This window comes from Euprymna scolopes, chromosome 18 (assembly GCF_053919585.1).
Source record: "Euprymna scolopes isolate OS-2025 chromosome 18, ASM5391958v1, whole genome shotgun sequence".
In the NCBI taxonomy this organism is placed as follows: Eukaryota; Metazoa; Mollusca; class Cephalopoda; order Sepiida; family Sepiolidae; genus Euprymna; species Euprymna scolopes.
In genome coordinates, this window is record NC_136499.1 from 64,802,341 (window position 1) to 64,827,240 (window position 24,900).

The 24,900-nt window shown below is 31.8% G+C and overlaps 1 protein-coding gene across 2 annotated transcripts in view; it reads right to left on the reverse strand.

Annotated features, from left to right (window-relative positions):
* Positions 1-24,900, reverse strand: part of LOC145297645 (uncharacterized) — a 282,988-nt gene that overhangs the window by 56,640 nt on the left and 201,448 nt on the right. The gene's annotated exons all lie outside the window — the stretch shown is intronic.

Here is a 24,900-nt window from a genome sequence, read left to right on the forward strand (position 1 = left end):
AGGTTTTATCACTAATATCACTTTGATACGCAAAAGGTGACCATATTTAAAATGAAATGCATACATTTGCTATAGCCTTTGTTTATTTAAAATTTGCGGTTGAATGTTATACATATAGTGAATGTCCCGTAATCGCAAAAAAGTGCTCGATCATTTAAGCAATAGCATAAATATATACTTAATAATATATATATATATATATATATATATATATATATATATATATATATATATATATATATATATTATTATTATTATTATTATTATTATTATTATTATTATTAGATGAAATTATACAATTAACAAACTCATCATTATAGATATCTGGATTTTCGCGAACGGTGACTAGCAAGTTAGTTAGAGTCGCCGTTTATATATATATATATATATATATATATATATATATATATATATATATATATATATATATATGTATATATATATATATAGTCATCCTCATGCAGTACTGTTTCGCTGTTTCACAGTTCATCAGTGCGGCTAGACAAGCAACTACCTAAAGGCAGGATCGAAACCAAACGGAGCTTCTAACCGTTGTGCTATACGGCTGCTGCTATGCGGGCAGTGGATTATCAATATTTTGACATTGTCCAAATACCTAAGCTCAATTTGTTTACACAAAGAGCATCGCTTCATACGCTAATAGTAATTTGTATATATATATATATAAAGAGAGAGAGACAGACAGAGAGAGACAGAGAGAGAGAGAGAGAGAGAGAGAGTCAGATAGACAAGCAGACAGAGCGGACTATGAAGAGATCGTGATACTTATACGAACATAAACAAAAGCACATATATATGTCTAAACATATACAGAAGAAAACAAGAGAGAAAGAAAATAGAGGAAGGTTTGAAGGAAAAAAAGAAATATACAGACAATTAAATGAAGGGAGGGGGTAAAATACATATAAAATCGATAATAGGCAAGAAAAAAAAATGGCCAGTTCGAAGTAATTGGATTTTTGTTTAAATCACTGTCTTTTATTGATTTCCATCGATGCGCTAATCAATCAGTTTACGATCAGTGCACAATTCTGTATTTAGAGCCTCTTTGCTACGATCAGCAGCGCCTGTTGTCATGACAATTGAGCCAGGAATGGATTGATTAAAGTTCAATTGAGATCCAATCTAGTTCATTTCACATGACCCCTCCAGTGAGACCTTGTGCGATGTGACCTTTTTAACTCCCTTTCTCTCTTTCAATGTGAGTTTCAACCGATGGGATTCTTACATTTCTTATAAGAGAAACGAATAGGAAAGAGGTGGAATAGGATAGGAAAAGGGGACTTTACGTTAACAACAGATAGACGTCCTGATGAAGACAATACAGGGAAAGATATATGTAGATCGATATCCTCAGATTATGGTAAAAGGGAGTAAATATAAAATTATAAAAATTCAGAGAAAATGGAAGATTAATTCAGGAAATAGTGGATACGCATTCGTTACAAATTAATATGGCCGCACAAATCCACCGAAATATCTGGGGTTAATTTTAATTATCTATTTGGGTCTTTATTTCTACCAGCGTGTTTACTTGCTTATCTACTATTCCATGAAATACTGATCCAGACTATGTTATATACATTCAGGCGTTGAAGACAGTAATACAGTGTTTGATGTTTTCAAGATCAAGCAGGCATCAACCCGTTTCTATTGATAATTTTAAAGACCTTAAAATTACTATGTCTGTAGAAATTCAGTTTAAATTATATTATGTTCAGTATGAGTGATAGGGTGTCAATAGTTTCACTATTAGCATCTTCATTAACAATTAGACTCGTTTTTTTTTCTTTTTTTTTTTTGTTTTTTATAAAAATGAACTACGTTCTAGATTAACAAGTGAAGCATGCATAGTCCCCCGTGAATGCACTGTGAACGAGGCATAAAAAAATTCACTAAGTTCAGCATCTACCCCCTCCCCCCCCATTTAGTCCCAAAAGTCCCTAGGGGACGTTAAATCCTGGTGAAAATGAACAAACGGTGCAGTTTTAGGCCTCAACATATGTAAATGTGAGTTCTGCAGCATGCAAAAAAAAAAAAAAAGAAAGAAATGACTAAATCCATCATCCCTCTTCTCATTTAGCCCCACGTGTCCCCAAGGCCTTAACATATTTAAATTTGAGTTCAGCATCATGCAAAACTGCTAAATAGATATACACAGAAAAGTTTAGACAAATATGGTAAAATATATGGTAAAAGTTCCAAAAATTCGAGTGTTTTATTAGCCCTAAAAGAACCCCTGGGGCACACCCAAGAGTTATCGCGAAGTATAAAAAAACAAAATTATATAGAAATCAGTTACAACTTTTCAGAAAGCTTTATAAAAATCCAAGGCCTCAATTTTTTTTTAATAAGCACAAAAGTGTCAATTTTAGCCATTTTAACCCCAAACGGAACTACCTGGGGGAGGGGGAGCAACCGGAGTTTTCCCGGAAAATCTGTTCTGTTACTTTTTTTTTACTCATATCACGTTTAATGTTTGTGCTAATTTTTTAAAAAATCCCAAGGTGTAGTTATTGAGAAAATTGCGGACAGACGAACGCACGAACAGACGAACGGACAAGGGTGAATTTACAGGTCCACCCTCCTTTTGTCGGGAGACCAAAAATAAGATGCATATTTCCCATATATTGATAATAGTTTTTCTGTTTCACAGTGAATCTTAATCTTATTAATAATTTGCATATAGCTTTAAAAAGTATTATAAATAAAGAATACAGTTAATCATCGACTTTCTTAGACGTATTAGTTGGTCAGTTTAGCTCGTGTCACTTGATTCTCGTCTGCAAAAAACTAGTCGCCACTGATTTCTGGACCCATTGAGATCCTTAGAACTGCACGCCTGTGGACCTTTCTTATATTTGCTTGTTTTCCAGCTGACTACAATTTGGTAGTCTTCAAGTCCAACGTAAACAAATTCTTGATGAACGGTCCTCTTAAGTAATCCAATTTACCAAATTTTCGCTACTAACGATCACTACCATATTATCCCATTGACTATTATACACTCAATAACCCTTATCCTCAAGTGACCTTTGGGCCTTAATTAGTGGTGATTAATATGTAAAAAAAGAGATCCTATCTAACTAAAGGAACAAACATTTAGTCTATTCGGTCTTATTTCATTAAAGCATTAATGATTTGCTCGAAGTGGCAACTTGAGAACTAAAAAAAATTAAAGAGAGTAGAAGATTAACCTTTATTTTCATTGGCCTCGTATTTCTCGCTTCACTTATTTTGTCCTTTAGTTTTCAAGTTCCATGAGCCATGTTCTCGACAATCTGGCAAAGGGGAAACTTGCTTCCCCTCACGACTACGTGGTATATTTTGATCTCCTTTTCTTGTGACGCAAGCTCGCGCACACTTGCTAACGTACTTTAATGGCTGCTAGCCAATTATCTTTCGGCTGCTGATAATTTTCTCACATGTATCCATACGCGCTTTGTTACAGGTGTATATTATCGCTAGTTGAGACTGTAGGATATATCCGTTCGCGCGACGTGGCCATTAGTCGAGATGTGTTCAAAATGTTTTTTCTTCTTACTATTCTTTCTCCTTTTTCTTTTTTTTTCTTTTTTCTTCTTACTATTCTTTCTCCTTTTTTTCTTTTTTCTTCTTACTATTTTTTCTTTTTTCTTCTTACTATTCTTTCTCCTTTTTCTTTTCTCCTTTTTTTTATTTGTCGGTTTTCAGCGGCAAGAACACGAACTCGAAAGGGTCGAGGGTGCGCTTGTACTCCATGATCGTAGTAAGCAGCTGACCAAATCGTCGTCAGGGAGTGGGAATTTCAAAACGGAATTTCACACCTTTAATGGCAACCTCCATGTCTGTCTCCCCACTCTTTCTATATATCCACACTTTCTCTCTTACTTACAAATCTATTCGCCCCCTCCTTCTAAATTTACAGACTCTCTCTCTCTCCCTCCCCCTCTCTCTCTATCTAGCTCTCTCTCCCTCTCTCTCTCTCTCTCTTTAAACTTTTCACGCCGACAAGTAACCCCCCAAAAATAATATATTAATAAAATAAAATCCATCGACTGAAAATTAAATTTAAACTTTTCCTTTTTTTTTTAATCCAATTCTACGATTATGTCGCAGTACTCGTAGCAGTTACTCTCTACATGTAGCAACAATACTCGATCTTAGAACGTATTTGGCTCTTATGCAAGTGGAGGATTGCGTCGGGAGTAAGATACCTTTTAGAGCAGTAGAATGATTCTAATATTTTACCAGCGACATTGAAAATGGATCTGATGTAGGTCTCCCACTTTCGGTCAGGAATGAAGGTCAGACCCAGAAGCTTGTTAAAGCATGGTGTTTTCTCAAAATTAGAAGAAGTTTATCTCAATGTGTGGATCAAAGAACTTGTGATGAAAATGTAGAATTTGGTTTGGGGTTCATCAAAGATGACCATATTTTTCCCCATTGTATCGTGCTGTTAAGGACAAGAGAGAGAGAGAGAGAGAGAGAGAGAGAGAGAGAGGGCGAGAGAGAGAGATTCAGAATAATCTTAGTCGTTGGCGACCTTTGAAGTGTTACCATAGATGGTCGTGCCGTCTGCATAAATGTTTACGAATGAGCTTAGAATATGATTTGGGAAATCGTTAATGAAGATAAGGAAGAGAGTTGGATCCAGGATAGATCCTTGAGGCAAGACATCATTAACACTAGGAGTTTCGAACTTTTTCTCATCGACGACTATTCAGTAAGTCTTTCAGAGAGAAAGGATTTATTAGTTGAGTGGATATTTCTAGCTATTCCGTAGATGAAAATCCTGTGAAGTAGATTTTGTACCAAAACCTATCAAAAGCCTTTGATAGATTATCACTCTAGATAACCCAAGAGAGGTGCGGCTGAAGATTGCACGACCCTTGTTTCACAATTACATGCGCAGCTACCCTTAGAGGCGGTATCCATTGTCTATCGAGACTGAATGGAGACATCGACTCTAGATACAAAGCCCACATCAATAAATTCACAAATCTTGTGTGATATTATAGTTAACACATTAGCTGTGGATTTCGCATGAGGTAAACCATATTACTGGTCACTGAGTAGGTTGTTTTTGCATAGGTGTTTTACAATTTCTCTATCACGGATTTTAGCAACTTACGCACATGAGACTGGTTGGTTTGTTCTGAGCTACAGAGGATTGACCTCCAGAATCTTAAAATACAAAGCAGAATGATGAAGCTTTCCAGTATTGGGAAGCATTTCTCCTTAAGGAAGCGTTTAAACAGATTTCCAAGTATAGGACCAATTGCAGGTTACACCTATTTTAGCTCCGTGACTGAAATATTGTCAGGGCCAGTTGCTTTGCTGGAATCTATGGAATGTGTGTATATATATATATATATATATATATATATATATATATATATATTCATCCAGAGGGAGTCTCGAAATAAAGACGAAACGTTGCTGAACATTCTCTCTCTCTCTCTCTCTCTCTCTCTATATATATATATATATATATATATATATATATATATACACATATATATATATATATATATATATATATATATATATTTACCAAATTTCCACTACTAACAATTATTACGACATTGTCCCATTGACCACCGTACGCTTATTAACCCTTATCCTCGAGTGGCCTCCGGGTTTTGATAAGTGGTAACTCCTTTGTAAATATATATATATATATATATATATATAGAACATTTAAGACTACAGGCAATGTAGTTATAGATTCGAACATTACCATAGCAAACCACACTAAAAACGTGTTGAAACAGCGAAGCATGTGTATATAGATAACTATTCTATATCACTCTCTCTCTCTCTCTCTCTCTCTCTCTCTCTCTATATATATATATATATATATATATATATATATATATATACTTATATATATTTCCCCCCAGTATCATTTAAGATGCAGTTACTTTGTAGGAGGTACGACACTAAACAATCCCACAAACACTTTCACTACACTTCATAACTCCGACATAACTTCAGAACCGCTAGCCTTTGGAATTCCCTTCCGGGTATGATGAAGGGTATTGAATATTACGCAAAACTACTTAGATACCGATTGGAGTGAACGAAATTCGAACAGAACTGTCTGTAACAGCAGCAGTAACAGAAGAAGAAGAAGAAGAAGAAGAAGAAGAAGAAGAAGAGGGAGGAGGAGGAGGAGGAGGAGGAGAAAAACAGAAGGAAATGAAAATAAAGAGAATAAAAACAAACCATTACCATTTAAGATCAACCATTGGGCTGGTGCATCTGCTACTTGTCTCTCACTCCTGGACAGAGTTCAAAAGAGGGTCGCCAACCTGATAGGTCTTGAACTGTCATATAAGCTTCAGCCGGTCCCATCGATGAAGTGTTGCATCCCTCTGCCTGCTTTACAAGGATGCTCCGACGAACTACAAGCCTTTGTGCCCCCTCGACATAGATACCCCCCTCAACCCCGACTAGCAACAAAAATCCACCCCTACACAGTAGAGATCCCTAGACGTAAGAAAACCTTCTATTCCAATAGTTTCTTCCCCGGAACTGCTAGAGTTTGGAATTCCCATCCGAGTTCCTGCTTCCCCAACTGCACTGACATGCAGAAGTTCAAGTGTAATGTGAACAGACATCTTGATGCTCAACTCCCTACATAGTACCCCTACATAGTATCCCTTCAACTTATGATCCTGATAATAGCCCCTTACATGAAAGTGAAACTGTGCCTTGTTTGATGTGAAAATGTAATAAATAAAAAAGAATAGAAAGAGAAGGAAGTAGACGAAGACAGAACGAACAAAACAAGAAAAACAAATGAAATGAAAAAAAAAATTAAATTAAAAGAATGAAAAGCGATAAAAAACATAGAAAAAGAAGAAAAGTAAAGGAAAAGTTTTTAAATTAAGAAGTAATCATTATTGAAGAAAAAAGAAAAGGAAAAAGAAATGAAACATGACGAAAAATAAGAGAGAATAAAAAGAAAGAGAGGAAGAAGATAACGAAGAAGATAAAATAAACGAAAACATAAAAGAATAAAAATAATCATTATTAAAAAAGGAGACGAAAAATAAGAAAAGAGAAGAAAAATATAAAGATGCAAAAGAAAGAAATAAGTAATCATTGTTGAAGAAGAAGAAGAAGAAGAAGAAGAAGAAGAAGAAGAAGATTTATGTCTTGTATATTTTCTTTGGGGAGAAACAAGGTCCAATTTAGTTTGTGTTGTTGATAAATTTCTTCACTCGTTTTAGTTTCATCACTGCCTGTTTCGTACACCTAACGAAGGTTGACGTTTCAACATGACCATCAATCAATTTGAAAACGAGGCTGGAAAGCCGAGATAGAAACAAAACAAAAATAAGAGTTCAACGGAAAAAAAAAGCTGCTTGTGCAATTGAAAAAAATAAAAAATAAATAAAATAAAAGAGTCGAGACAGAACCGTTTAGTTGTACATAATTTACGACTAACGATTAATTATTTTTTTTTAGGTGATGAAGTGGAAAAAAAGATGAGTTTGTTTATCTACCGCGGAGAACGGCGAAGTTAGACACAAGGTCAGTTCATAGTGAGAGTCAAGCTCCCTCAAAAGGAACATTTTGTTCGATACTGTCGACAATTGCTCACGACAGACAGACAGGTATTCTCATTAAAATTCACCCGGCTAGGGATTTTTATCCTCGACCCCCAAAATTCAGCAGTATTTCTGTAATATTCAGCTGTAACTGTTCCTGTAATGATCTGTTCCCTGTTGCTTGTGGTGTAACGCTGTTCCTGAGCAGTTCTAGGAGCTCCACCTTCCAAGCTTTGCCTTCTCTCTTTGAGAAGGAGTTAGTTTATTGCTAATCGCCTGAGGTGCCTTTGATGGGGAATACCAACGGGGCTGCCCAGGCACTTTTTGTAAGTCAAAGTGTACCTCTCAATCTCACTTTCCGATCCTGGTGTCCAAGTTCTTGCAATGGGAAAGACTTAAAACCTACTTTGCTGGCGTGGTCGTCTTGGATGGCAAGCTTTAATCCCAATTTAAAAGGAGAAACAACGAAGGTCTACTTACTTATAGTTATATTTCTTCCTGATGGAGAATAGCTTTGTATCCAGTGGGCAAATTAGGACGAAGAGATAGACGTCTTTGTTGGCTGGTGCGAGGGAACTCTCTGGCTGCTATCCGCGATTCCTAAAGGGGCTGAAGTAGTCCTTTAATATGCAACTCAAATTAATACGCGCTGGAAGTTGATTGTTAAGTTTGCGACCAAATCACGTATCAGGCACTACTCTTCGAGAGAGAAAATAAACGTTAGTATTTCTGACTGTTTATATACTTACCTAAATATTTAGAGACATGCTCGCATGTATTCATTCGTGGTAAAGTCAGGTCATAGCCACTGAAACTGACGTAACGTGATCCATTTTTTTTTTTTACGTTTTTTAACGTTTTCCAGTTCAGAATTGAAAAAATATTTCTGTAGAGTTAAACCAGTCTTATTTGAAGACTCACACTTAGATGTAGCCCCCACCCCTCTAACTAAAAATAACAACTTAGAAAAAAAGAATACGTTCAAGCAAACCTCCGAGATTACTTAGAGATTTACAATATTTTGTTTTCATGTAAATTTCTTTACCATGTACGCTGTATTCGTTTTCTTCGGTGTTAGTAGCAGATATTGTAGAGATGAAACGAATCTCTCCATTATACAGGTCATATGACACGGGAAAGTTATGACCGTTTTTTGTCTGAATCACAAAAAGGCTATCAGGATTCTGTTTAAAATCATGGTTTTCATTTATATTTCCAGCTTTGCTTTGCTTTCTGTTTTTGACAAAGAATTGTTCCTTCACTTTCATGGTGTTATGTATTTGAGAAGGTGGCTACTGAATTTCGACTGTGGGTATGATGAGACATTTTTTTTCCTTCAAATCAAGAAGTAGTATAAGGTTATTAAAGTGAACTAATAAATCATCATGATTCTGATTGAAATAATGTTTTCATCACAAAATGTACTGAATCGAATTATATTTCATATGCAACCTAGCATCTCTTTGACAGGTTAGGTTTATCGTTCGCTGAGATGCGCTTCAGTTTGAAAAAGTTTTCATTGATCTATTCCGCTTCAAACGTCATTATCGTCTGTTATATTAAAATATTATTCTTGCGAATCCGTCACAATTAAATTAGAAATATATATTTGCCAATCTGTCACAATCAAATCAGAAATATTTTTTTGCCAATCTGTCACAATAAAATTAGAAATAGCTCTTTGTCAATCTGTTGCAATTAAATTAGAAATAGTTTCGAGAATTTTTAAACTTTAATTATAAATAGCATTTTTGTCAATTTGTCACAATTAAATTAGAAATATAATTTTCGTCAATTTGTCACAATAAATTAAAAATAGCATTTTCGTCAATCTGTTGTATCTGTTGTAGTTAAATTAGAAATAGCACTTTGTCAATTTGTTAGAATTAAACTAGAAAAAGTAGCATTTTGTCAATTTGTAACAATTAATCAGAAATAGCATTTTCGTCATTTTATCACAAAAAAAATAGAAATAGTAGTTTGTGAATTTGTTCCACTTAAATTAGAAATGGCTTTTTCGTCAATTTGTAACAATTAAATTTAAATGTGAAATAGCATTTTTATCAATCATTCGCAATTAAATTAGAAATAGCATTTTCGTCAATATTACATATTTAAATTAAAAAAGAATTTTGTAAATGTGTCACAATTAAATCAAAAATAGCGTTTTTTCGATGTGTTATACTTAAATTAGAAATAGCAATTTGTTAATTTGTTATATTAAAACGAGAAACAGCATTTCTGTCAACTTGTTACAATTAAATTTGAAATAGAATTTTTTCGATTTGTAAGATTTAAATAAGAAAAAACGTTTTCGTCAATTTGTCACAATTAAATAGGAAATAGCATTTTGTCCATTTTTATAATTGAATTTTAAATAGCATCTTGTAAATCAGTAGCAATTAAATAAGAAATATCATTTTCGTCAATTAGTTACACAAATTAGAAATAGCACTTATAAGTTTGTTTCACTAAAATTAGAAATAGCATTTTGTCAATCTGTTACACGTAAATTTGAAATAGTTTCGTGAATTTTTAAACTTTAATTAGAAATAGCACTTATAAGTTTGTTTCACTAAAATTAGAAATAACATTTTGTCAATCTGTTACACGTAAATTTGAAATAGTTTCGTGAATTTTTAAACTTTAATTAGAAATAGCATTTTCCTCGATTTGTCACAATTAAATAAAAAATATCATTTTCGTCAATCTGTCACAATAAATTTAAAACAAGTTAGAAAAGCATTTCATCCAAGACATGAAAATTATTAAACATAAAGGTACAAGATTCAATTTGAAATTTATTTATCTTCAAAGTGCACTTTTATAAATTTTACAAAGTAAGGTATAAAAATTTAATTTAAATTAAATCAAAAAATTACCTTAGATGTAATGTACATTCTGTTGCACTTTTTTAAAAAATCATTGAAAATTTTATATCTATATCATTAATTGCTAGATGAAAGATAATGTTTTTAAATTGCAATCAAATGTACATTACATAAAATAAATCCAAGGTAATTTTTTTTATTAAATTTAAATTAAATTTTTATACCTTACTTTGTAAAATTTATAAAAGTGTACTTTGAAGATAAATAAATTTCAAATTGAATCTTGTACCTTTATTTTTAAAGTCTATAGTAAAAAGATTTTGTTTAACAATTTTCATGTCTTGGATGAAATGCTTTTCTAACTTGTATCTTAACTTTTTAAGATTATATTTTAAAACACTCCTTCTCTCTATTTCAGTTTGTATTTCTCCTCACACCACAACTCATTTTTGCAACCCCCTCTTTGTGTTATTACATGTCTGAATATTCTGTCTGTTTCAGTTTGTATTTCTCCTCACACAACAACTCATTTTTTGCAACACCTCTCTTTATAATACAGGTCTGAATAATGAGAAAATCTGATTTTTTTTAACAAAAACTTTTAAATAACCTTTTTAGATTACTTTTTAAAAACTTCTTTCAGAATAGAAAACCTTTAAAATTTAATAAGGAACATATTTCATATAGGTTTCATCAACAAATATTCAGTACATAACGAGAAAAATAGAGATGAAAATTTCAAAAGGACTGTATAACTGGTTACGGTCAATAGTAGTCCTTGCCAGAGAAAATATTTGTTATTATTATTATTATTATTATTATTATTATTATTATTATTATTATTATTATTATTATTATTATTATTTAAAATATTATTATTATTATTATTATTATTATTATTATTATTATTATTATTATTATTATTATTATTATTATTTAAAACGTTTTGTGTCCTGCTCTTTCGCGCGAGGACTAATAGCATTTTGTCAATTGATAACAATTAAATTTAAAATAGAATTTTTGCCAATTTGTCACAATTAAATTAGAAATAGAGTTTTGTCGACGTGTTACACTTAAAGTAAAAATTGCGTTTTGTCAATTTGTTATATTTAGATTAGAAATAGCATTTCTGTGAACGTGTCGCAATTAAATTTGAAATAGAATTTTGTCAATTTGTAAGATTTGTTAGAAAAACCATTTTTGTCGATTTGTCACGGTTAACTAGGAAATAGTATTTTGTCAATTTGTCATAATTGAATTAAGAACACTATTTTGTCAATCAGTAGCAATTAAATAATAAATATTATTTTCATCAATTTTTTTAACTAAAATTAGAATTAGCATTTCCGTCAATTTGTCACAATAAATTTAGAAATAGCATTTTCATCAATTTGTCACACTTAAATAAAAAATAGTATTTTCGTCAATCCGTTACAGTTAAATTAGAAATAGCACCGCGCCAATTTGTTAGAATTAAACTAGAAATAGTAATTGCCAATTGTTACACTTAAATTAGAAATAGCATTTTGTCGATTTGTTAAATTAAAATAAAAAATAGCTTGTCACAATTCCAAAGAAATAGCATTTTGTCATTTCGTCACAAATTAGAAATAGCATTTTCTTAAGTTGTTATACTTAAATTTGAATAAGTATTTATTAAATTTGAATAAATATTTTTACAATTTGGTTCACTAAAATTAAAAATAGAATTTTGTTTTTTGTTATATTTAAATTTGAAATAGCATTTGTAACTTTGTAACAATAAAATTAGAAGCTGCTTTTGTATATCTGCTACACTAAAATTAAAAATAGCATTTACGAAATTCGTTAAAATTATATTAGAAGTAGCAATTTCGTTAATTTGTTACAATTAGATTAGAAATATGATTTTGTCTATTTGTCACGGTTAAATTAAATTTACGCCAATTTTTTAAAACTTTGATTAGAAATAGACTTTTCATCAATTTGTCAAAATTAAATTAGAAATAGCCTCATCGTCATTTTATAATAATTAAAGTAGAAATAGCATTTTGGCAATTTGTCACACTTAACATTTGCGTCAATTTGTCACACTTAGCATTTGCGTCAATTTTTTTAAGGTAAATTATAAATAGCAATTTGTCATTTTATCACAATAAAATTAGAAATATAATTTTGTCAATTTGTTCTATTTAAATTACAAATTACTATTTTCGTCTATTAAATTAGCAATAGCATTTTGTCAATTTGTTATATTTCAATTAGAAATAAAATCTTCGTAATCTTGTCATAAGTAAATTAGAAATAGCATTTTGCGGTTTTGTTACAAAATTAGAAACAGCATTTTGTCAATGTGTTAAACTAATTAGAAACTACATTTTCTCAATTTGTCACAGTTTAATTAGAAAAAATATTTTGTCAATCTGTCACAATCAAATTAGAAATAATATTTGGTCAATTTATCACAGCTAAATTATAAACAGCATTTTGTCACAGTAAACTTAGAAATAGCATTTTCATAAATTTGTTACAATCTAATTAGAAATAATATTTTTCAATTTGTTACACTTAAATTAAAAATTGCATTCTGTCAATTTATAGCAGTTCAATTCGAAACAGTATTTTCTCAATTTGTCACAGTTAAATTAGAAATAGCATTTTTTCAATTTGTTACAATTAAGCTAGAAATAGCATTTAGTAAATTTGTTATAATTTAACTTGAAATAACATATTCGAGAATTAATCCCAATTTAATTATAAATGACATTTTCGTCAGTCTGTCTCAATCAAATTAAAGATAGCATTTTAGTAAATTTATCACTATTTAATTAGAAATAACATTGCGTCAAATTGTGAGTATTAAATTCGAAACAGCATTTTAGTCAATTTGTCACAATAATATCAGAAAGAGCATTTCGTCAATTTTTCACAATTCAATTTAAAATAGCATTCTAGTTACAATTAAATTGGTAATAGCATTTTCCTCCATTTACTACAATTAAATTAGCAATAGCATACACGTTAATTTGTCACAATTTAATTAGAAATAGCGTTTTAATCAAATTGTCACAATAAAATAAGAAATATAATTTCGTCAATTAAATTAAATTACAAATAACATTTTTCGCACTTGTTCACAATAAAATCAGTAATAGTATTTCGTCAATTTGTCCCAATTAAACTAGAAATAGCATTTTAGTCAATTTGTCACAATTAAATTAGTAATTACATTGTGTCAATTTGTCACAATAAAATTAGAAATAGCATTTTGTCAATTTGTCGCATTTTAATCGAAAATAACATATTCGTACATTTGTCACAATTTAGTTAGAAATTGCATTTTCGTCCATGTATTTCAATTGAATTAGAAATAGCATTTTATCATTAATTCTTCACAATTAAATTAGAAATAGCGTTTTCGTCAATCTGTCACAATTAAATTTGATCCAATGTGTCGCTTAAATTCGAAAGAAAATTTCCTACTAATTATCATACTAAAATTGACAAGAATAATCCAACTGAAATTTTTCATACACATCTATTTTATGAAGTATGAAGGTTGTAGTGGCATTTGTTCTAAAGATAGATGTAAAGAAGAATATTACCATCAGTAAATATAAATGAATAACATCTTCCTATGTTAAACTTTAAAAAGAAATAGAATTTTCGATAACATTTAAATTAAAAACTGCATCATTATCATTCTGTCACATTTTAATTATTTCGCACAAATCTAAAATAGCATTTTCGCCACTCTGACACACTTTAATTATAAAAATGTCAGTATTGAATGGAAGCATTCCTGTTTCCTTTAAAAGTGTAACCTCCTCCTCGCTTTAGTTTCATAAAATACAAAAAGATGAGGTTTCTTGGGCGATCCAATAAAACATGTTATTTGAAGTCTCGTGATGATTTAAAACATCCTTTCGCTTTAATCACTTCCGGTCTCTTTCTTTTGGAAAAAGGAGAAAATGAAAATAATGACAACAGAACAGGAAAACACACTAAGAGCATATCATAGAAATCTTTACCAAGGTCGAACAATATAACCTTTCCCACAACTGATTCACGGACTTGAGTACCCAATTTTTAAATTTTAAAACTAAATATACATTGCCTCAGCAAACATTTGGTGGCAAGTGCCTCAGCAACAATTGCCTCAGTAACAATTTGGTGGCAAGTGATTCAGTAACAATTGCCTCCGCAACAATTTGGTGGCAAGTGCTTTCAGATCGATTAAAAGCAATTCTGTTTGCGTGTTTTCCGAAAATGTGCGTTTCGTTCGCGTTTATTACTTCTAACATTTTATCCTGCTATGTATATTCTGTTATGATAATTATCCCTATAGGAAGTCGGACGAATTTTCACTCTTAGAGTCAAATATAATGCCGCTGCCATTTACTTTAGATGGGAAATCTTTGTTGTAGAACATATATGTTCGTGACAACATAATTATTTCATATTGCTATTGTACTTTCCTATTTACTTGACTCTCATTCCACGATAATAGAGTTAGAAAAAATATCGGTTTATATGAAGAAAGTCAATCTTCTCGAAATGGGGCACCCTGATTAGGAACAAAATTTTTTAAAATATTTCAGTTAAGAAGAATTTCACATTAGTCTTCTTCAATCTTTTCTAAAGACTTTGTTTAACATTCTCGTTTGATTGAATAACAGATTAGCAGATTTGTTTAATTGTTAGCAATCGTTTCCATTATTTCTTTTTAATATATATTTACTTTTGCTACATCTCATATTACAGTTTTCGAGCAATCTTTTCATGTTTAATGTGAAAACAAAACTTATTTCTGGATCAAAACGGGTATATTTAGTCACTTAAGTAAGTTTTTTTTAATTTCTTACACTATCAAGTTTCAGAAATTTACAAATACTGACATGAAAGTTATTACTTTAATGCCTTCCAAAGACAAAGATTTTACATTATCAAATTAGTAGATGGGAAAGTAGATGTGCTCGGTTTTCTGTGTCTATATCCTGTCATTTCCATAAAGAATATATCTCGATTTGACTGCTTTTTTTAATATGTCTACTTTAAATCTTGACACTTATCATTGGTTATTCATCAACTTAAACGACAATGGTACATCAGGCATAGAAAGGTCCATAGAAAAACAACCGATGATACGAAGAGATAGAGTCAGCAACTCATCATAGAAAATACATCAAAGTATACTACTTCACTTCATATATAACTCGAAAGACAGTGGATACTTTTGAAAGTATGCTTGCGTACCAGTGATTTTTGGGAAACGAGGATTACATAGTCACTTCTCTTTACATGGTATTGCTCATGACCAGTAGCAAGGAGAATTCTAAGTAAGTTAGATACAAACGGAGAAGTTTTATTCTTTTAGACGAGTTGTCCTATCAAGACTTGAGAATTTAGTCTACCATACTATTTCACACAGATCTAAAATTGTAGCAATATTGCATCTGGGTGCGTAAAAATAATACTAAGAAAGAAAGTTTCCACATAAGTTATAGTAAACAGAAATCAGAAAATTACAGTAGAAGTTAAAGAGTAGAATTAAGGCTACCTATCAGAATATGACATCATGGGCAGGAAGTCTCTAGTGACACGTAGTGGTAAAGAGAGAAAAACTCTTCCTCTGTGCAACAAGCTGATTGAATTCCGACGTCTTTCGGGGGTTCTGTCTCCGTTCTCTCCCTCCACCCGAGAGATGGGTGCGAGGCGATGATAGGCTCTCCTAATATGTAACTTACAGTAAATAAATAAAGTAAAAAAGTAACTCTCTCTTTTTGTTCTCTCTCTTTATCTATCTATCTATCTATCTATCTATCTCACTATATATATATATATATATATATATATATATATATATATATATATATATATATATCGCTGTTTACTGTCCTGTTTGTTTTAGAAAGAAAGGTTAGAGAATGTACATAAAAACTAAATGTAAAGTTTTCCAGGAAGTAAGTAAAAGTATGTTTGTATTATTTTGATTAATCGGACAATTATTCTCATCTTGGGTGTTATTAGCACGACGTTTCGGTCGCTGTACCCTGCGACCTTCCTCGGGTGTCGAATACATGTTCCTTTTTCTCTACTAATGAAAAGAGCGGTTAGCTCTGTATTGCAAGAATTGGAATCATGGGTTTGAGGGTGAGTCCGTAGATCATAAAGAAAGTTCAATCTTCTGGAGTCACTAAGATATTTTTAAAGGCTTTTCTATGACTTGATTTTTCGGGATATCTATACTAATCGTTAATATTAGTGAAAAAAAAATGTTTTACGAAACAGAGGATCGATACCCACGTGTATCTTCATTTAAAAAACACACACACAATGCAAGGAAGACAACTCCAGGAGAAGATGAGCTTTTCCTTAGTAGAGAAAAAGAAATATGTATTCAACACCCGAAGAAGGTCGCAGGGTACAGCGACCGAAATGTCGTGCTAATAACACGCAAGATGAGAATGATTGTCTGGTTAATCAAAATAATACATTCACGTCTCATCTCAAAAATCCAGGATTGCATTAAGTGAAAGCAGTTCCGAATCTCAAAGTGTATTTTTAAGAAGGAAATCAGACCAGAACCTCCATTCAAACTTCAAATAAATCTTATTTTGAAGATATTTGAGTCATATGCATAAAACAATCCAATGAAGACTATGCAAGTAATCTTTAATCTCTACGTTCTCCTCCTCCTTCTCCTCCTCCTCCTCCTCCTCCTGTGTCCCTTTTTTTATGGAAATATGAGGCAGAACAAATAAAATAGAATTTATATAACAGAAAAAAAACAAGAAAATTAGAGAATAAATACACACAATTCATTATTTTGGTCCTCATAATTAACAGATTTAATTAATTAAATAAAAAAAATACAGCGGAAGAGAAAGAAAATATATACTAATTAAATATAAAGCAGAACCTATACAACGTTAAATGAGTATATTAAATTCTAATTTATTTTATTTATTGCTTTTCCATTTTTCAGTTTCTTTCAACAATATTAGGAACGAAACGTGATGACCGGTAAGAATGAAAAAAAAATGTTGTGAACATAATGAAAAAGTCTACAGTAATGCGTCTCATTCAATTCCAAGCAACGCCGGGTTTTCTTGAATGTCTGACAAGAAAATCAAATCCACTTATTTAAATAATGATATTGTAACTTGTAAGTGTATCAGAAGAGGCCATTAAAAATGCGTGATAAGAACTTTAATAATTCAACTTACTATCTTTCGAAGCTCATAACTACTTGAAAAATGTAATTCAACCCCTATTTTTTTTTCAATTAAAGGAGCAAATATCAAATTAAAAAAAAAAAACAGGTTTAATAGCAAATTATGCAATATTTGTTTTTTTTAAATCGGTTTTCTTTAAAAATGAGTTAAAGAAAATCAACAAAATTTTACTTCGATTATAAAAAAATATATATGAATTCCAAAAAATCACTTACCTATATAAATACTATTCAATGAGTACTTCCATTCTTCATTATTAAGAATTTATCCATATTTATATTTTATATTCCATGCCCTTTTTAAATAAAATACTTTTTTAAGCAAGTATTAAAAAAAAACGCGCGATCAGATGTTTTTTTACAGTTGAAATAAACGGAGACAAATATCTGATTTTTTTCGCATTGAATCTTCGGTAGCGCTAAGCGTCACAATTAATGTCTTTTTCTATTGCGTACTGTGAACCAAAATTAGTATTTTGGGGCCACCGTAGGTGAAAACTGAACACATTCACTTAATAGTTTTGCCGTTTAAAAACAAACCCACTCTACCGATTTTATTTTATTATTCTCTTAATGAAATACATGAGTTTTTAAATAATATATTTTATTTCTACTTCATCAAGTGATTTTTTTTAATATCTAAAAAAGAAAACATTGAATGAAATAGAAGACATTGTCGTCAGCATCCGATATTTACTTGACTATGCAAGCATCACATAAGCTTTTCCTTTAAAAAAAATCAACGTGGTTAAAAAAAAAAAGGTTTTACACTTTGGACTTTACAGGTAAATTTCAAAAAAACGCTTCTTTTTTGTTGTTGTTTTAAATTAAAATATTTTATTTATTGATCTTTTATATTTAATTGGTGATATATAAAAATTGGTGCGTAAATTAATCATTTACATTTTAATAGACGTTTCAAAATAGGGGGGTTTAAAAAACACGTTTGTTTAAAATAGTATATTCGGTTTATTGGAAAGAGCATAAAATTTCATATTGGCCCTGAAAATATTGTCAAAATTAAACCAATAGAAAAATTTTGATAGATTTTTAAAGTTTAAAAATTGAAAAATAATTAACTCTTAAAATTCAATTGATTTGATTACATAAAAAAACATGGCTGCATGAACGTACACGGGCACTTTGTAAACACTGTTTTTTTTGTTTTGTTTTTTTAAATAAAAAATAATATTTCTATTATTTTTTGAATAACTTTAATAGTTTATTTTGGAAGTATATTCCATAAAGAAAATAAACAACCCACTTTTAAAAAGGAAATTACGAGTTTTTTTTTTATATTTTATTCGCAGTTTTGTGTTAGGGGTGTCAAAAATTCCACATAAATTCTGATATATCTACCTAATGGCCCGTTAAAAACGGAATCAACAAGCGAGACGATGAACGACACCAAATGGTATCCCGACGCACTATATTCCCCGTTTAAGCGGATAAAATTGTTACATGATTTTACAGATGTCAATCAAATTAGCAGAGAACCCACAGGTGCTTGTCGATAAATAAAATTGAGAAAGCCCGCAAGACTGAGATGACCTTTCGGTAGAAAATGCTTTCCTCTCCTCCAAGTGACCTTTCGTGGTTTAAGTCAACAAAGAAATGCTGAGATAAAGTATATGTCAGCGATGAAGAAAAAGATGAATGACAAATGGATTACTTCTGTCTTTGTTGCTTTGACTGCGAGCAAGAGTAGCTGGCAGATGTATTTAATTAACAGTAATATATATATATATATATATATATATATATACATATATATATATATACATATATATATATACATATACATATATATACATATATATACTATATATACATATATATACTATATATATATATACATATATATATACTATATATATACATATATATATACATATATATATACTATATATACTATATATATATACATATATATATACTATATATACACACACACACATATATATATATATATATATATATATATATATATATATATATATATATATATATAAGGGACTCTCCCGTTGTGTTCGACGTACGACGTTATGATAATAAGGTTTTTTACTGTTTCAGTGATATATATATATATATATATATATATATATATATATATATATATATATATATATATATATATATATATATATACTAATAGGCCGTCCAGCATTGCCCGGTCGCAAAATACGCTTAAATATAATATGATATTTTGACTAATGTAGATTTCGTATTTATTATGATATTATATTTGACCCAATATATAGTAATAATTTAAAAAGTAAAAAAAAAAAAAAAAAAAAAATGACTCGGGCGCCACCACTGCGAATCGAAACCCAAACCTTTAGCTTACGATTTATTTTTTCCTTTGACCTTTGACCTTAATACCTAAGCTATGAAGACATGTTTGCTACAAGGCTAAAAATTAAAACATGAACCAATAAATATTACGTTACGCATGCATATTCGTAACTTCGTAACTCCGCCATTCGAACTTCAAATAACAAATTCAATTTTTTTTTAAACATCGTTCATCTAATTAATGCGAGTGGAGAGAAAATCTTCCGAAGAGACAAGTTACAAAAATGGACATCAGGAACATTTTTTTAGCTCTTTTATATTGGCTCTTAGTAGCGTTTTTTATTAGCTCTTTTTATTGGCTCTTTCTTAAACTTTTTATTGGCTCTTTTGATTTAATAAATGAATTTATAAAACTTTACTTAGAATAAGAAAGAACAGTCAAAAAGGGGAAGAGAAGAAAGGAAATTACGTTTAAAAAGAAGACTGGATTCAATTGGAAAAATACTTCCCGCGGTGTATTGATTTCTATGATTACTTTAAGAAGACGTGGGCGAATACTTCTGGTCAAATAAAAAGGTTTCATCAACTACTTCAAACGTCATGAACAATTTAGTTTCTGCTTTTTTTTTTCTTCTTTATTTTTTACTTCATTTTTCATTATCGATATTATTAACACAGGTCATCATCGGAGATTATTTATTAACAACTGGTGGTGCTTCCTGGAGTCTGCGTGACAACAAGCCTCCTCAGTACTCTCCACCACTTTCGATAAATAAATTTCCGCTACTACAATAGGCGTTTGCTATTGAGTTTTCGCTGAGAATGACCATTGGTTTTCACCAAAATTTGAGTGGAAATAAGCCTCACCAAGGTCTGGTCAGTGCTTTCTTTAATTGGTGTGGTGTCAACACTACCCTACATTTATTTTACTATTATTATTATTATTTTTTTTTATTATTATTTGTTTTATTTGAGTTGATGATGTAAAGATAGGAGCTTGGTTTTAGATGCATTAAAAGTAACCAACCACCTATTCCCCCACTGCACCGTGCGCCCAAGATCAGAGGAGAGAGAATCAGAGAGGACTTTCTCATGTAAAAAAGAAACATGCATACTGTCTATCTGTCGTTAATAAAGAAAGGGGAGGGGCGATATCCTAGAATGTCCCTTCTCGGATATGATGTTTTATCATGCACCGTGAATACGATGGTGAGTTTAACATAAAATATATTATTTATTTCAAGTATGACAAAGCTGGTGCAGTATTCATCCTGGGTGGCTTCAACTGGTTTCCTCCGAAAGATGAAGTTTATAAGGAAGTTTTTAAGGAAAATTAAATGTAATCACTCCCATAGACACATATCATAGACGAGGATGATTTTGACCACGCTATTTATTAACCAGTGTTTGCTTAGTTTGGAAACTCTTCAAAATAGTAAACGGTGAGTCTGGTGGACGTGGTAGTAAATATATAGCAGCGAGTGAAAATCGATGCAGCAGTTATCATCACTTTCGATACTGAAGATTGCGCAAGCATGAAACGCTATTGTCCGTAAGTATAAAATTATCTGCTAATATTTGTTTAAAACCTGTTTGTATATATATATATATATATATATATATATATATATATATATATATATATATCCGTCACACGAAAGTTAGTAAATGAAGACTGATGTTAGTAGGTTTTCTGCTTTATATGCCCATTTATATGTTTATCTTCCCTTTTATTAACTTTCCAGTTTGAGACGTTTTAATTTTGTTTATTTATTTCATTTTTAATAACTTCACCGATTTAGTCATTTTTTTAAGTGAAGGTGAATATTACTGTCGAATGATATTTTATTTGGTCGTTTTTGACAGAGTATGTACACACGTTATATTATATTTCATGCATTTTATGCAACATATAACAACTATATCTACGAGGGGCGTGCAATAAGTAATGCCCTTGACCCACTTCCCATAGCAGTAGAGCAACGAAACTTGGCACAGTTATTAGTCTTTCTCTACATAGGAACAACTCAGAGTTATGCATTTCTCCCATCGTTTGATGCAGCTCTGGAGACCGTTTTTGTAGAAAACTCCAGGTTGGTCCTCTAACCAAGACGTGACTTCAGAAATCAAGGCTGCATCATCTGGGAAACGCTTTCCTTTCAAAAACAACTTCATGGCTGGCAAGAGGTGAAAGTCAGAGGGTGCAAGGTCAGGAGAGTAGGGAGGATGGGATAGGATTTCATAACCACACGCTCGTGCTTCTGATCTGGCGACATGCGAGTTGTGGACCGGAGCGTTGTCTTGCAGGAGGAGAGTACCTTTGCTGATCTTGCCCCGCCTCTTGATTTTGATAGCTTCTCTTAATTTCCTCAAAAGTGAAGCATAATAGGCTCCTATAATTGTGGTACCCTTTGCCAGGAAATCTGTCATCACTACTTCGTCCTGGTCCCAGAAGACTGTGAGCATGACCTTGCCAGCGGAGGGCTGCACCCTTGCCTTCTTTGGAGGTGGTGAGTCCAAGTGCTTCCACTGCATTGACTGGGCTTTGGTCTCTGTATCATAGTGATGGACCCAGGTTTTATCCTGTGTAATCAGTCTTTTGAAAAACTTTGACTTATCTTCTTGGCACATCTGCAAATTAATCCTCGAACACTCGATGCGTTCTCGCTTCTGGAATGGTGTGAGCAACCTCGGAATCCATCTGGCAGACACCTTATGCATATGCAAATGGTCATGAATGAGAGTTTCCCCAGACCCTGTACTAATCTTGACATCTTGGGTTATTTGGCGAATAGTATAGCACCGATCTTCCAAAATGGCAGCCTCAACTTAACGGACAGATGCCTCATCAACGGCAGAAGGGGGGGCGACCAGGTCTGGGAGCTGTTTCCACAGACTTCCGGCCATGTTTGAATTCACGATGCCAGCGTTTTACAAGGTTATATGATGGGGCATTATCACCATAAGTTTGTTTCATTTCATCAAAGGTCTCCTGTGGTGTGCCTCCTTTCAAAGACAAATAAAACGGATCACTGCTTGACATTCAACAGGTTCCATTTCACACCTGACTCAGTTCAAACACCTGTAAAACAGAAACCATAATTAGTTGTGATATAAATCATTGCACATGCAAAATTCCAGCTAAATCAGACAACTGGAAGTGGGTCAGGGGCATTACTTATTGCACGCCCCTCGTATCTATCTATCTATCTATCTATTTTTTATATGCCTATAAAGTTGGGATTTTTTTCTCTCTCTGAATTTGATAAGAAAAGTCGATTTTTTTCTTTTTAAAGATTATTGAAACAAACGTCTTAATATACTCAGTCCTGGATATGCGAGCGATGTCATGAAGGTAAACTAATTTGCATATTCCCTTGAAGGTTAACTAATTTATTAATCAATTATTCATTTTACGGTTTCTTATTTGATGATTAGTCTAATTTAACTGATACGTTGTATTCTATTTATGAATAGTTTCTAGATTGCACATAATTGCGTAGAGTGTATGATGACCGTGCTAGCACATGGAAATGTGTGTATATATATATATATATATATATATATATATATATATATATATATATATATATATATATATAATCTCTCACATTCTGAAAAATTCTATTACTAATTGCTCGCTAGGTTAGTTTGTTGGATCGCATCGTCCTAGCGAGTATAAAATTCCTACTTGTGAGACATAGGCTATGGTTATAGCTTGGTTGAATGACCACATCCTTTGTTCAAGACGAAGAAGGTCCGTTACATAGTCGGATTTCGCCGTGGTTTGATTGATCTGTTTTAGTTTATATACTTTCTTGAGTGCGAGGCGGGTTTGTTTAGGTGGCAGATGGCACTGCCATAGCTCTTGTGAGCTGCGACGTTGTCTGGTTGTTAAAATAATTATATAATCGCTCACATTCTGAAATTATATATATATATATATATGCACACATATATATATATATATATATATATATATATATATATATATATATATATATATATATACATACATACATATAAAGTGACCTTGTCTCTGTGTATGCGAAATTTCTCTATCAAACTCCTCTCTGAATATTTGTGTTTAGACCTCAGAAACATTTTTTATTTTTATTTTTTTTTAGCCCGTAAAATAGCTGCCGAGGAGTGAAAATTGAAAAAAAAAATACCTTGGCAGAAGTAAATCGACGAAGCGTTAAATAACGACGAAGGCTGAAATGCTGAATGTTTTGGTTTCGATTCCAACTGATGACACCAAAGTCATTATTATTTTTATTTTTTTAACTTTTGAATTATTACTATATATATTGAGTACAATATAATAATCAATATAATAATGAATACGAAACCTGCATGAATTAAAATATCATATTTAAACATATTTTACGACTGGACAACGCCGGACGATCTCCTAGTATATATATGATGGACACGATTTCGACCTATGAGGTTCCGCCACAACTAAATTTCTCGGATATCCACACAGATGAATTTTTTAGTGTGGAGAAGGCTTCGTATAGAACCATCCACACTTCTTGGTATTACTGCTAACCTTTGTCGGTGCAGATGACTGCCACAGGACAGAGTATACAGTAGACCACAGGTTTTTACATCAGAGTTTCCTTCTCCTAGACGCATGTCTTAACGAAGACTGGGGGTGCATTTCTCCCAGTGAATTAATGCGTCCCCAGATACCATTCTGGGAATTTCTACTACTCAGCGCTGTGCATACAGCACCTAACCTTCCCAAATGGCCACCCATCTGGTACTGGCCAGGCTCAACGTTGCTTAACTTCGGTGATCTGTCGAGAACCGGTGTGTCAACGTGTGTGTGTGTGTGTGTGTGTGTGTGTGTGTGTGTGTGTGTGTGTAAGCGATATTGTTTGCGCGTCTGTCCGTGTGAGGAGCAGTCTCTACCAAACTACTTTCTCAACTTTTTATCTACAAACTTAAAACTTGATATGTAGAGGATTTGGTTCGGTAGAACAAATAC